Here is a 14,080-nt window from a genome sequence, read left to right on the forward strand (position 1 = left end):
CTCCAGAAGCAGCTACACAAACTTCTATAGGACGCATCATTATTTCAAGTGATGTTGGGTCACAGTTTCTTGCCTCTTCCTCCTGTAAAATTGAATGGAGGGAGGTCATTCTGTTCCAGATACCTTCAAATAAAACTCTGTGTTGAGGGTCAGTATTAGAAATAGAATTTCAGCTGTTTACACGCATAGAGCAATACTTATTTTCTAAAAGGTCTCTGAACTTGTTGGGAAAGAGTGGAGAATTTTAACAAAGCACATGCTATGGGTATCAAGAGGATGGCCATGAGAGAAATGTACATTTATTTGCAGCCCATGTTGGTCCTTCTAAGTTAGAAATAACCAGACTGTGTTGTTGAATAAAATACATGATGAGGCACAGAGGATAACTCATTGATCTAGAACTAAAAGAGATGATGATCTTGTCCACATCCCCTCCCCCATTTCACAGATGAGGAAACTGAGTATCAGCAAAGTTTTGCCAAGAGTCATATAAGCCCTGTCAGAGGTAGAATTTAAACTCGGGGCTTCTGACTCTGTCCTTGATATTATTGTCATGTTGCCTTCAGCTCTTCAGCTACACAAGCTATTACAGGACACATAATTAAAGATATTTGGTATACTTTTATATTTAGCTCACCTTTACCTTTTATACCAAAAGTTTACTTGGTGTATATGTAGTATATGCTTATTCTTGTGTACGTTGTCACCCTCAATAGAACATATGCTTCTCGTGGGCAGGGATGGATTCATTTTTGTCCTTCTATCCCCAGAATGCTAGCACAGTGCCTGACACACAGCGGTAGGTTAATAAATGCTTGTTGATTGAGCGGTTGTGATAGAACCATGATTGTTCCCAAAGCTTTGATATTTCTTTTCTTTAATTTAATTTAATTTAATTTTTTGATGAGGCAATGGGGGTTAAGTGACTTGCCCAGGGTCACACAGCTAGTAAGTGTCAAGTGTCTGAAGTCAGATCTGAACTCAGGTCCTCCTGACTCCAGGGCTGGTGCTCTATCCACTGCGCCACCTAGCTGCCCCTGGTCTTTACATTTACAACTTCTATTTACATGTACATACTGACAGGGCCCTCCAATTTCTCATAGTTAATTGTACAGCACTCATGATCATCATAGTGGGTCCTTTCTGGTGAACTCCCTCTTCCTTCCTGGCACTTTGGCCATTGTGGATTCACTCAATAAACTTTTACTAAGCACCTCATGTGTGCAATGCACTATATATTAAGCATTGAGGAAACCATAAGGATAATTATAACCAGCTCCTTTGTGTTTTTAAAACTGCCTGTTTATATCCTTTGACCATTTCTCCACTGGGAAATGACTTGTATTCTTATAAATTTGATTCAGTTCTCTATATATTTTAGAAACACTGGCTGTAAACATTGTTTCCCAGTGTTCTACTTTCCTTCTAATATTGGTTACATTAGTTTTGTTTGTGCAAAACCCTTTTAATTTAATGTAATCAAAATGATCCATTCTGCATTTCATAATGTTTTCTATCTCTTGTTTGGTCATAAATTCTTCCCCTCTCCATAGATCTGACAGGTAAACTATTCCTTCCTCTCCTAATTTGCCTATTATGTCTAAATTATATACCCATTTTGAACTTATTTTGGTATATGTAAGATGTTGGTCTATGCCTAGTTTCTGCCATACTATTTTCCAGTTTTCCTAGCAGGTTTTGTCAAATAGTGAGTTCTTATTCCAGAAGCTGGAGTCTTTGGGTTTTATCAAACAGTAGATAGCTCTAGTCATTTACTACTGTCCTGTGTGTCTGACCTATTCATTCCACTGATCTACCACTTTATTCCTTAGCCAGTACCACATAGTTTTGATGATTGCCACTTTATCATTTTAAATCTGGTATGGCTAGGCCACTTTTCTTTGCGTTTTTTTTTTCATTACTTCCCTTGATATTCTTGATCTTTTGTTCTTCCAGATGAATTTTATTATTTTTTCTATCTCTATGAAATATTTTTGATAGTTTGATTAATATGGCACTGAATAAGTAAATTAATCTAGGTAGAATTGTCATTTTTGTGATATTAGTTAGGCCTACCCATGAGCAATTGATATTTTTACAATTGTTTAGATCTGATTTTATTTGTGTGAAAAGCATTTTGTAACTGTGTTCATATACTTCCTGGGTTTGTCTTGGCAGGTAAACTCCCAAATATTTTGTCTACAGTTATTTTTCATGGAATTTCTCTTTCTCTTGCTGCTGGGCTTTGTTGGTCTTACATAAAAATGCTGATGATTTCTATGGGTTTATTTTATATCCTGCAACTTTGCAGAAGTTAATTGTTTCAAGTAGTTCTCTAGATTTCTCTAAGATACCATTCTATCATTTGCAAAGAGTGATAGTTATTTCCTCCTTGCCTATTCCAATTCCTTACCCCTCTTCCCTGCTCTGACTTACTGAATTCTTACCCCTTTTCTTCCTTTTTTTTCTTTTTGCAGGGCAATGGGGGTTAAGTGACTTGCCCAGGGTCACACAGCTAATGTCAAGTGTCTGAGGCCATATTTGAACTCAGGTCCTCCTGAATCCAGGGCTGGTGCTTTATCCATTGCACCACCTAGCTGCTCCCCCTTACCCCTTCTCAAGGGTAATTAAAATGCCATCTGCTACATGAAGCTCTCCTCAGTCCTCCTCCCTGTTAGTGACAACTTGGTCCCTCACTTCTAATTCCTTTACTTACCATGCCTAACAGTTACCTGTGTGTTATCCCATTTATAGCCTAAGGTGCATGAAGGTAAGGACCTTGTGTTCTGAAAACTACTGGCCCTTAATAGATAAATTTCATACTGAATTGATAAAACATAGCAGGGACATAGCCCATTCAGCCTAACCTGCCAAGGAGGCAGTCACTCTTGATGTGATTTGCAGGATGGAGTGCCTTTATGGTGGCAAAGACAGAATGAGAAGTTTGGGTTCAAGTCCAAACTCTTAATTACTAGCCATGTGCCCTTGGGAAAGTCATGTAAAACCAATGGACCTTAATTTCCACATCCGTGAAATGGGGACATTTGTATTGCCAACCTCACTGCTTCCTTGTACTCTGCCATGTTGGCCTTGTCTCCCAAAAAGGAGGGTTTAGGGGCACTAGCTGATGCTTGGACCTCACTCTCATATGAATTGGTCAAGAGAAGGAAGGACACACACATATCACACACACAGAATGGGTACAGAGATATATTTACTTAGGAAAATAGGATGGAAAGGGGAGAAGGGAGGTGGAGGAATTAAAGAGGACAGATTAAGAAGGGGATTAGTCCTAAACAAAACAAACTCTGAAGATGAACAAAAATATTTATAGCTCTCTTTCAGGTTGCAAAGAATGGAAATCTGTGGGGATGCCCATAACTTGTGGAATGGATGAACAATTTATGGTATATAAATGTGATGGAATACTATTGTGCTGAAACTCTTCTCAACATAATGACCAAAAAGGATTTCAAAGAACTAATGATGAAACATGCTACCCATTTCCTGATAGGAAGTAGAAGATTCAATGCAGAATGAGACAACTTCTACTGGACATGGCCAATGTGGAATTTGCTTTGAGCAAATGTATAGGTTTATAATGTTAGAAAAAAAAGATTCACTATGAATATCAAAGGACATAATACACCTGAAGCATTATATTGATGCAATCTAATATTATTATTACCATTATCATAACTGTGTTAAAGACAGCCAGTGTGGTACAAATGGATAGAGAACTGGCCTCAGGGGCTAACTCTTTCCCTTCAGAAGACACTTGGGGAGGATATTGATGTTGACAAAGTGAATTCGTTATAGGAGGAAGCTGAGAAAGTCTTTAAGTTCAGGGCAAGGAGTCAGAAAATAAGCAATAGGGTAACATGGGAAGAAATGTCAGAAATCACAAAAGATTTAAAGACTTTGAGCCCAAAGATATAAACCAACAGGAAGATATCAATACCAGAAAGATAGCCTACAGATTTTCTAAATAAGCCCAAACATTTCTGAATAAATAATGCAAAACAAAGAAAATGAATCAATACCTGATGAGAAAGAAGACTCTGTGGATTTTTTTTTTGTATCCTAGTGTACGGTCAATATTTGTAAAGGTAGCATACACAGCTGAGAAATATGTAAACTTCTTTCTGTTCCCTTTCAGTAATCCTTAGAGGTCTATCAATATCTTAGTTTTCCAAAATCCTAGTTGGATCCTAAACATCTTTCTTGCTTACTTATTTGTAAAATTTCTAAATTATAAGAGGCCTACAACTATTATAGTTTGATTATCTAAGTTCTCACTTTAAAATTTTCTACATCAATTGGTGTATATATATATTAAGCACTGATATTCTTTGTTTATGATGCCTTCAAGTATCTTTTAAAAAATATATCTAATTTACTATTTCCTTGTTTTCTCCCCCTGCTTTTTTCTTTTGCAGGGCAATGGGGGTTAAGTGACTTGCCTAGGGTCACACAGCTAGTAAATGTCAAGTGTCTGAGGCTGGATTTGAACTCAGGTCCTCCTGAATCCAGGGCCAGTGCACCATCCACTGCACCACCTAGCTGCACCCCCCCCATTCCCCTGCTTTTTTGAGGTTACCTAAAGAATAAATTCTATTCTAGTCTCATTTTGTTTGAATCTTTATGTTCAAGTATGTGTCTTGCAAGTACACATTGTTGGACTCAGCTTTCCAATACATTCTGTTAGCCACTTATTTGATAGGTGATTGTATGTTCTGACTGTTGTGTATTTATTTCATCTTATCCTTATACTTTTCCCTCTCCTTACTACCCCGACCACTCTTTTTCACCAGCCTCTGCTCTTCTTGTCCCCAGACCTTGATTAGATTTTTACTTTCCTTTGTTCTTCTGATCTTCTTGATCAGGATTCCAAAGATCTTTATGACTAATCCTTCCCTTATTCTGCCCTCCTTTTAAATACTGCCTCCCCACCATTCTTACTTTTTTCCCCATTGAGTTGAATGTTTTTCCACACCTAGTTATTTTTTTTTCTTTTTTGCAAGGCAGTGGGGGTTAAGTGACTTGCCCAGGGTCACACAGCTAGTAAGTGTCAAGTGTCTGAGGCTGGATTTGAACTCAGGTACTCCTGAATCCAGGGCTGGTGCTTTATCCACTGCACCACCTAGCTGCCCCCCACACCTAGTTATTTTTGAGTGCATGTATGTTCAACTCTCCTTTAAAGGTGAAGTTCATATGTCAGCTTCCCCCATCCCTTCCTCCATGTTTGTATAGTCTTTTGCTCACACATCTATACCATACTACGTGAAATAAGTTATACTCTCCATGATCCTTGAAGACATAAGGGTCCTAAGGGGATGCTTGTTTCATCTATTTTGCTAGTTGTTATTTCTGGTTGCAAGCCTTTATCTTTTTCCTTTTGGAATACTGTATTCCAAGTTCTGTTCTTTACAAAGGTATCTGCCAATCTTTACCCTAGTTTCTTGGTAATTGTACTTTTTTTGTCAAAGTTGCAAATATTTTCAGATTCTTCTGATATATTAATAGGATTTGCTGATTTTTTCCCCTTCTTCCTTTTTCTTTCCTTTAAAAAATTTTTTTTTTTTTTTAGTGAGGCAATTGGGGTTAAGTGACTTGCCCAGGGTCACACAGCTAGTAAGTGTTAAGTGTTTGAGGCCGGATTTGAACTCAGGTCCTCCTGAATCCAGGGCTGGTGCTCTATCCACTGCGCCACCTACCTGCCCTCCTTTTTTTTTTTTTTTTTTTTTGCAGGCAATGGGGGTTAAGTGACTTGCCCTGGGTCACACAGCTAGTAAGTGTCAAGTGTCTGAGGCCAGATTTGAACTCAGGTACTCCTGACTCCAGGGCCGGTGCTTTATCCCCTCCTTTTTTTTAATTTAAAAAATATTTTCTGTATGGGATGGCTCTCTGTGAGAGGAAGGGGGAGGATATTGGGAGAAATTTTGGCAACATTAAACCAAAATATATCAATAAAATGTATTTTAAAAATAAACTCCTTAGGCATATATTTTCTTTGCCTAATTCTATGTGTTTATGTAAGCTAACATACTGTGTCTCAAGAATGAAGTATGTTTTAAACCTATTACATAACAGATCCCAAGTTGATTTGGGAAATGGAAAGCTATCAAAAATGTATTTTAAAACAATAAAAGTTGATGGTCTAACTCTATACACAAAGCTAATTCTTTAATGACTCCCATTTTTGTAACCAATTATTTCCCATCTGCTAAGAAGAGATGGTCTTTTGGTAAGAGATATGGTAAAAGAGGGGTGAAGTTTTTTGGTGCTTGTCAGATTCAGTGCCTTCTAACACTCTTCTTAAAGAAAGTATGCATGATATTTAGACTTTTGAGAAGGCTGCAAGCCTTTAGTGTCTTCTGTTTCTTAAATTTGAACTTTATTTTTCAACATATTTTCTGTCATTTTCCCTTATGTTCACCTTTACAATGATATTACCAAGTACGAATTTGTAGCAGCTGTCACCCCTCCACACATGCTCACACATGTTCAGTCTCTAAAATAATTATTCCTGATATAAGCCACTCTGTGGAGACATCCACTCAAAATGATTATTGTTGTTATTCAATTGTGTCAGACTCTTGGTAACTCCATGACCATAGCATGCCAATATTGTCCAAGGGGGGTTTTCTTGGCAAATGATACTGGAATGTCATTTCCTTCTCTAGTTGATTAAAGCAAACGAAGGTTAAGTGACTTGCCCAGGGTCATGTGGCTATTCCGTGTCTGAAGCTGGATTTGGACTCGGGTCTTCTTGACCCCAAGCCCAGCACTCTAGCCACTGAACCACCCAGTTGCCTCAAAATGATAGCCCCTGGCAGTGTTTACTTTTTCTTTCGTTATCCACAGAACCTAACTGATTCGAAGCAAAGGTATTTCATGAAATGGCAAAGGAAAGACTGCTCCGCACCCAAGGACTTCCCGCCTCTGCAAAGGACTGAGGTAGCTGTGTCTTTACTGAAGGCAAGCTTGTTCTGTGTCATTCTGCAGCTTTGACTTTTGATTGTTCTGTGGTGGTTCTTTTCACTACAGCGTCATTACTTCACTCTGCATATATTTTCTATATTTCCTCCCATAAATACAGGGCACATTTCCCCACAACTTTACACGTGATCAATGGTGAAAGTGAGTTTGCATAGGAATCGTGCAGGTGGTGTTCACAAATGGGGACAAGAAGGAAGGGGCAACTCACACCTCTCGTGGGCAAGAACTGTGTCTTCTGGTAACGTTATTACACTGCTTTCTCTAATAGAACTAAGCACGTTCCTCATAAGACAAGGTGTAGTACCTACGAGCATGTTGGGCTCTTACTCTGCGCAGTCTCCACTGACATGCTGCTTTGCTGGTCTCAATATTAATCTACTGGATATCGTTGTCACCTTCTGGTCTTCTCTCTTCAGGGCTAGCCAAGCCATCTCAACTTTTGTCTGATAGGGTAGAGTTCTTCACAAAGAATCCTTTCATGTCACCTAGTTATGAATGTGGGAAAAACAGGATGGGGAAAAACACAACAAGAATGGCTTGTTTTCAGTTATTCATGGAACAGCCTAGGTGGTCATAAGAAGATGTCTTCTGTACTTAATGAAGTATGGCAAGTATCAGGATCACAGAATCTCTTCTAGATCACTGACCCAATGATTTGTTAATCCCCAATATAATTTAATTATTATTGACTGACTTTTACAAAGGGATATTAAAAAAAAACAAACACCATACAGTAACAACTAAAGTAAAACAAACATCTCCCCCAAACCAAGGGCACACTTTCTCCTATACCTTATCAGGTCCTGGGCAGAGTAGACTCAAATTTAAAGAAGCTGCTACAAAGCATTTGGTCCACTATATTCTTTTTGAAATTTGGCATAGGCAGTGGACAAAATGGGATCCTAGCTTCAATAAAACACTATCTTGGCTGCTGGGCTGATTCACTTATGTTCTGGGTCAAGTAGGCAACTCCTTCATGATGAACTGGCACACTAGGCTTAGCTGCCAGTAAACTCCAACATGAAATCCAGTTTCTGATGGTTCCCTCTTTCTACCTTTCAAGGCACTATACCAAAGGAAAGAAGACATACGCAGGAGGTGGTCCCATCCTGGCATAAGCCATGCACTCACCTGCTTTATGGTGCTCTAGATGGGAGAGAGCCTGAAAGGTCCCTCTGTCACCCAGAAGCCCAGAGTAGTGTGTCTTCCTGAACAAAAAAGCCACAGAGTAGCTGATTTGGGCATTCATGCCTTTCATACACACTCCCAATTTTGGCTAAACAGCCAATCAAAAGATCTCCTTCTGCCTCCCTCATTCAATACTTGTATATGCTCTAAAATGCCCTGAAGCAGGTTTACCAAATATTCACATGGGAGATTTTATTAGGCAAAACCTGCTGTCCATGGTTGCAAGGAATGGAGAGTCAAAAGAACCTAAAAATGCAAATTTACTTGCAGAATTAGAAGATGTATGATGAAGAAGGGGTAACATTGTAAAGGAAGAAGTAAATGTCTCTTCAGAAATGTAATGTCTTCAAAGGGTAATGAGGGAGTTAGGTAAGGAAAAGAGAACTGGGGGGTGGATTCGTTCTGTTCTGAGGGTCTTAGGAGAAGAAAGCAAAAGGAATACTGTAGTGTAGGAATGAGGAAGAAGGAACTGGCTATTTCTTATGATTAGGGTGGATGAGAAGAATATGCAAAAATGGAGGAGGAATAGCATCAGATGAATCTGCTGATAATACTTGGGGGGAATAATCACAAGCAAAACAAACTTCCTAGTCCTAAAGGGGAGATCAAAAGGGAGGAAAAATCTAGGAATTAAAATTTAAAGGAGTGCCTATCAATTGGAGAATGGCTGAATTATGTACAAGAATGTACAATGCAACATTATTGTACCATAAAAAATGTTGGGAAAAGATATCAGGGAATCCTGAGTAGTGTGAATTGACAGAGTAAAGTGAGTGTGATGTGGGCTGGAATCCTGGGGTCAAATTGATCGCGAGTTGTCCCAAAAGAATTACAAGACTCCACAGTGACTCAGTTTCCCAAGTTTTATTGCAATACTGTGGGTGACCACAGGGAGAGAACCAGAATATTGGAAAAGTATCTCTCAAATAAGGAAAGACAGTTATATTTATAGTATGGATAAATTGATTATCAGTCTCATTATAATAATCTCCACCTTGGGGAGGTAGAGGGGAGGGCCTGTCCTTCTCATAATATTCTCCACTTGGGGGTGTTACAGGGGAGGGCTTATCCTAATTTGGAGTTCCTGGAGTCCTAAGCCAACCCTTGAGGCGGGTACCTTTTTCAGTGGAGGTGTGTTTTGGGGGTTTACACGTCATAAGGTGAATCTGGGGACAAATTTGGCCTTTTCTGCGCATGTCTCTTTCTGATTCCCATGGCTAGTTTCAAAATATCATTTTTCATTAGAATTTCTATAGGTTGTCTTTTTCCTTTATTGTTATTTTGACCGGACCCGTTCTCGTCCGTTATGGATGTTGATCACTATGCGTACAAGAACCTAAATTATCCAATAACTGGAATCTGACTCCCTTTTAGAGCTAATATCTGTATTAGAGCTTGGGTCTTGGGTTTTTCTATTAACCCTTTTTTGCCTCCTACATCAAGTGGATCTAGGAGAACAATTTATGTAATAACATTATAAAAAGAAAATGACAGGCTTTAACCTATTAATATAATGACAAGGCACATCTCCAGAGGGCCCATGATAAAGCATAGAATCATCTCCTAACAGAGAGGTGATGGAATCAAGAAATACATTTTTATACATGGCCACCATACGGATTCTTTTTAACTCTGCTTATTTGTTATAAGTGGTTTTAAAAAAAATTCTCCTAGTTATTAATTGGTGGGAGGGGTTTGTGGGAGATGGGGGATTGATTAGCAATAATAATGTCAAAAAAAGAGGGCTACTGAAAACACGTTTTAAAATACAAGGGAGGGGGCAGCTATGTGGCGCAGTGGATAAAGCACCATCCCTGGATTCAGAAGGACCTGAGTTCAAATTTGACTTCAGACACTTGGTACTTACTAGCTGTGTGATCCTGGGCAAGTCACTTAACCCTCACTGCCCTGAAAAGAAAAAAAAAAAAAAGCTTTGGAGGGAGCTGAAGGAAGTTCAGAAAAAACACAGACAAGCAGAAATGTTAAGAAATTAATGTATTGCTTACTGTGAAAATGTGTACCTTGATTTACACTCAAGCAATTATCCAAATAACAACTGTATAAGGACTAGCTTCATTGGCCAACACATCAACTATTCTTTGCATGACGGAGAGGAAACCCAGCTGGTTGTGTTGGGAATCAGTAACCCCAAAGCCAACTGAAGAATCGTCTGACTGCAGGATATGTGACTATGGATATGGACTTTATCTTCAGTTATTCCCCAACTTTGGAATGATCCTTTTTCTTTTTGAAGAGATCTCATCAAGACCTTGAACTGAACTGTCAATCACCAAGAATGCCTTCTGATTTGTGTATCAAAGGGCACATCCTGTATCCATAGAATTCCTCACACACCCCCTCCTCCCTTTGAGAGTGGGCCTTTTAAAGCCCACCTTTCCTTCAAATAAACCCTTGCAATCTATTGCATGGTGTCCTATTTGGCAATAGGCTGAACAGCACCCAGGATAATGCTAAATTTTCTTCCCTGCTTAATAAAACCTTTCTTTTAATGTTTACAGGCATTGTCTTTCTCTGGTTTCCTTTTCTTTTTTTTGTTTTTTTGCGGGGCAATGGGGGTTAAGTGACTTGCCCAAGGTCACACAGCTAGTGTCAAGTGTCTGAGGTCGGATTTGAACTCAAGTACTCCTGAATCCAGGGCTGGTGCTTTATCCACTGCACCACCTAGCTTCCCCTCCTTCCCTTTCAGGAAGAAGGGAATTTAATTCTCAAGAACTGGCCTTCCCCTTTAGGAAGGAGATATCTAAATTCCATTAAGAGAGCATTTGCCTCAGTTTATATTTGTACATTTTTTTTTTTGGTGGGGCAATGAGAGTTAAGTGACTTGCCCAGGGTCACACAGCTAGCAAGTGCCAAGTATCTGAGGTTGGATTTGAACTCAGGTTCTCCTGAACCCAGGGCTGGTGTTTTATCCACTGTGCCACCTAGCTGTCCCTGTATACTTTTTTTTTTTAAAGCAAACCATGTAAAATGAGATTGAGTTTCACATGCAGTCCTCTTTCCTGTGTTCTGAGGTGTATGTGGAAATGTGTGTTTAAGTTCAAATTTAAAATGACTTCTGTGAAGAACTGATTTTGTCTATCTACAAATGAAAATGAACAGCTCCAATTCCAAGCAAGACTGAAGTCAATGAAGTTTTCCCCCGTTCATCCTTTTTCATTAGTGGATCTTCTACTTTGGGGTTTCTGACATTTCTCATCCTACCCCTAAGGAGGTGAAAATAGAAATACTGAGATGAGAAAGAGCCAAGTGAGTCATGAAATCGGCAAAATATTAAAGAGTGAAGGGGACCGTACACACCAGTCCAATGCCCCATTTTACAAAGGAGGCCACTGAGGCAGAGAAGTGTGAAGTCATTTGTCTGACACTACCAGCTGGAGCTGGAAAAGCAGGACTGGTGTCCGACATGCTTGCCAGCCCATTATTATCTCCTCTACTCCACGGCAGTAAGTTATTGAATTGTGGGCAGAGTGCTTTGTGAAGCTGGCTTTTATAAATATGAGTGTAAAAGTGCCTCAGTAAGACTTCAGCAAAAAGAGTAGGTTTAGAAAGGCTAAAAGACCGAAATATGGAAAATAAAGGGGAAAGGGTTCAGAGGAAAGAAGGCGTGGGAGGTAGGAATATCTTAATTACAAAGGAAAAGGCCAGCAAGACAATGAAAGGGCCTCCAGGGTGAAGACTGCATTCAGTCGGAGTTGCAGTTCCTCATCTACATAAGAATCTCAAGGGAGTACAGCAGGTGGAAATGTCTTAACTGAAAGAGTTATCCCACTAGAGGAACTTCTAGAGAAAAGAGGCCTTTCTGCCGGAACTGGTAGCAAAGAGAGACAAGGTTTCTCAAGTGCCTGGGCCTGACAAACAGCCTCAAAACGTAGGCAGTGGGAGAGACAAAGGGTTTAAGAAGCCTCGGCCCCAAAGGAGAGGCCATGGCTGAATGGGGTCTCTTTGAATGTTCCCCAGGCCCAGCTGTGCCACTGCAGGCAAAGTGGTCCGCCCCGTGGCTGAAGAGAACCAGCTACAGAAGGCATAGGAATGTCCCCAAGGTACATCCATCACACACAACTCTTCTAGTCCAGCATACTCCGGCCAGAACACTAATCTTCCATAATAATGGTGTCAAAAGGGCCACATATTGACCTAGAAAGCCATAAATTAACATTATCTATGTTGTATTTCATGTTTGTTTATTTTGTTAAACATTTCCCAACTGCATTTTTTCATCTGGGCTGCTCTCTTTAGTTGCTCTGAGTTTGACAACTGTTCCAAGACATTTTTCCCATTTGAAAAATCTGCTTAGTCTTTTGGATGTGGCGTGTTTTGTATACAAGGACACAGAACACGTCCCCGATTCAGAAGAGTCCTCTGGCATCCCGGGGAGGTAGCATTATCCTTTCACTTGCTTTCCCAGTGCTATACTGGGAAAAGCCTTAAAACGGGCACTACAGAATGACCACATAAAATCCCACATGTACAGGCAAAACAATCACAATTGTCCCCACATACAAGGTTTGCATATTCAGGAGAGAATACTTAGCACAGTTTACCAAAAATCACTGCTTACTGGTACAGAATTTTACCTTTCCCCTTCTGTTCTGGACTCAAGCTAACAGGTCATGTTTAATCACAGAAGAGTTCCAACGAAAAGAAAAGTCATGTTTCCTTTTCTTTAGTTCTTACCTCAACCTTAGAGCCTTAGGGATACCTGGAAGTCACCTCCTTGCCCCTCAGAGAAGAAACCAACTGTCCCAAGTGAAAACACTACCATGATTCCCCAGTGCATAAAATCATTTGACTGGGGTCTTGACAAAATTAGTAAATGTCCTTTTTTACAAAAGATTTACCAAATTTTTTCTAGGGGTCTATGTACCATCGGTTTGTTAGCAGACCAGGCAAATTTCCTCTGGTTCTTTGTTTCAAAGGACACCCCAAATTCCCCCCATCAGATCCCTGCTGCTTCAAAGCTGGTTCTGTTGGAATTTCAATCCCAACAGGACAAAGGGGCACAGTTAGAGAAAATATCAGACTAGGGAGCTAAGAAGGAAGAAAAATAGCTGAGCTCCTCCCAACCAACCTCTTCCAGGAAGATTTATGAAGCAGACTGGGTGGTGATTGGGAAATCCAAGAAAGAAATTACGAGTCATACTTCCATCCTAAATTGGCTTAGAAAAACAGAATTCTCTGCACACTAGGGATTGGGGATTGGCCAGGGGCAAACCCAGTGGTGTTTTGGTAAATGCTTAACAACCAGCTGTCTAGAAAAAGAAAATGAGTGCATATATATTTTATAGACATGAAATCATTTAAAATGTATGTGTATATGTGCAATTTTCATAAGCACTTATGTATAGATGCAACCACTTTAAAACACATGTATACATTAATTTATTATAAATTTGACTGATTAAAAGGATGGGTAGAATGCAATTTACAAATTTTTAAAAAGATAAAATATTCTTTATTGTAAATTCCATATAGTCACCACCTGTTTTTGTATGGCTGCTGAGCTAAGAATGTTTACATTTTTTCAATTAAATTTTCTTGAAACACAGTCAGCCATGCTTATTTATGTATTGTCTATAGCTGCTCTTACCACTTTAAACTCCTACTCAAGCACACTACAAATCACTTCGAGGCAGTTCTAATTCCACAGGTTTTTGAAATGCGGGGCATATTACAGTACCACAACTTTTTTTTTTAAATTAACAGTGCATATCGATAATGTCAAAATAAGAAGAGGAAAGACAGTTTTATTACAATTTTTTGAGCTCAGGCCAGAGATTGAAAATTTTCTGAATGAGAAGGACTCTTAACAATTATTATAGAACACTGAGCATCTTTGGAAATTATCTTTAGCTTCTACTGTGGCCTTGAA

The 14,080-nt window shown here is 39.4% G+C and overlaps 1 long non-coding RNA gene across 1 annotated transcript; it reads right to left on the reverse strand.

Moving 5' to 3' along the window:
- LOC122732524 lies at window positions 1–10,085 on the reverse strand. Its single transcript, XR_006353628.1, has 3 exons — window positions 10,058–10,085; window positions 7,307–7,487; window positions 1–82 (listed from the first exon to the last, which is right to left on the reverse strand). It is a non-coding gene; the product is annotated as an uncharacterized LOC122732524 (long non-coding RNA).
- Between the last annotated feature and the right edge of the window lie 3,995 nt (window positions 10,086–14,080).

Source organism: Dromiciops gliroides, chromosome 6, assembly GCF_019393635.1.
Source record: "Dromiciops gliroides isolate mDroGli1 chromosome 6, mDroGli1.pri, whole genome shotgun sequence".
NCBI lineage: Eukaryota > Metazoa > Chordata > Mammalia > Microbiotheria > Microbiotheriidae > Dromiciops > Dromiciops gliroides.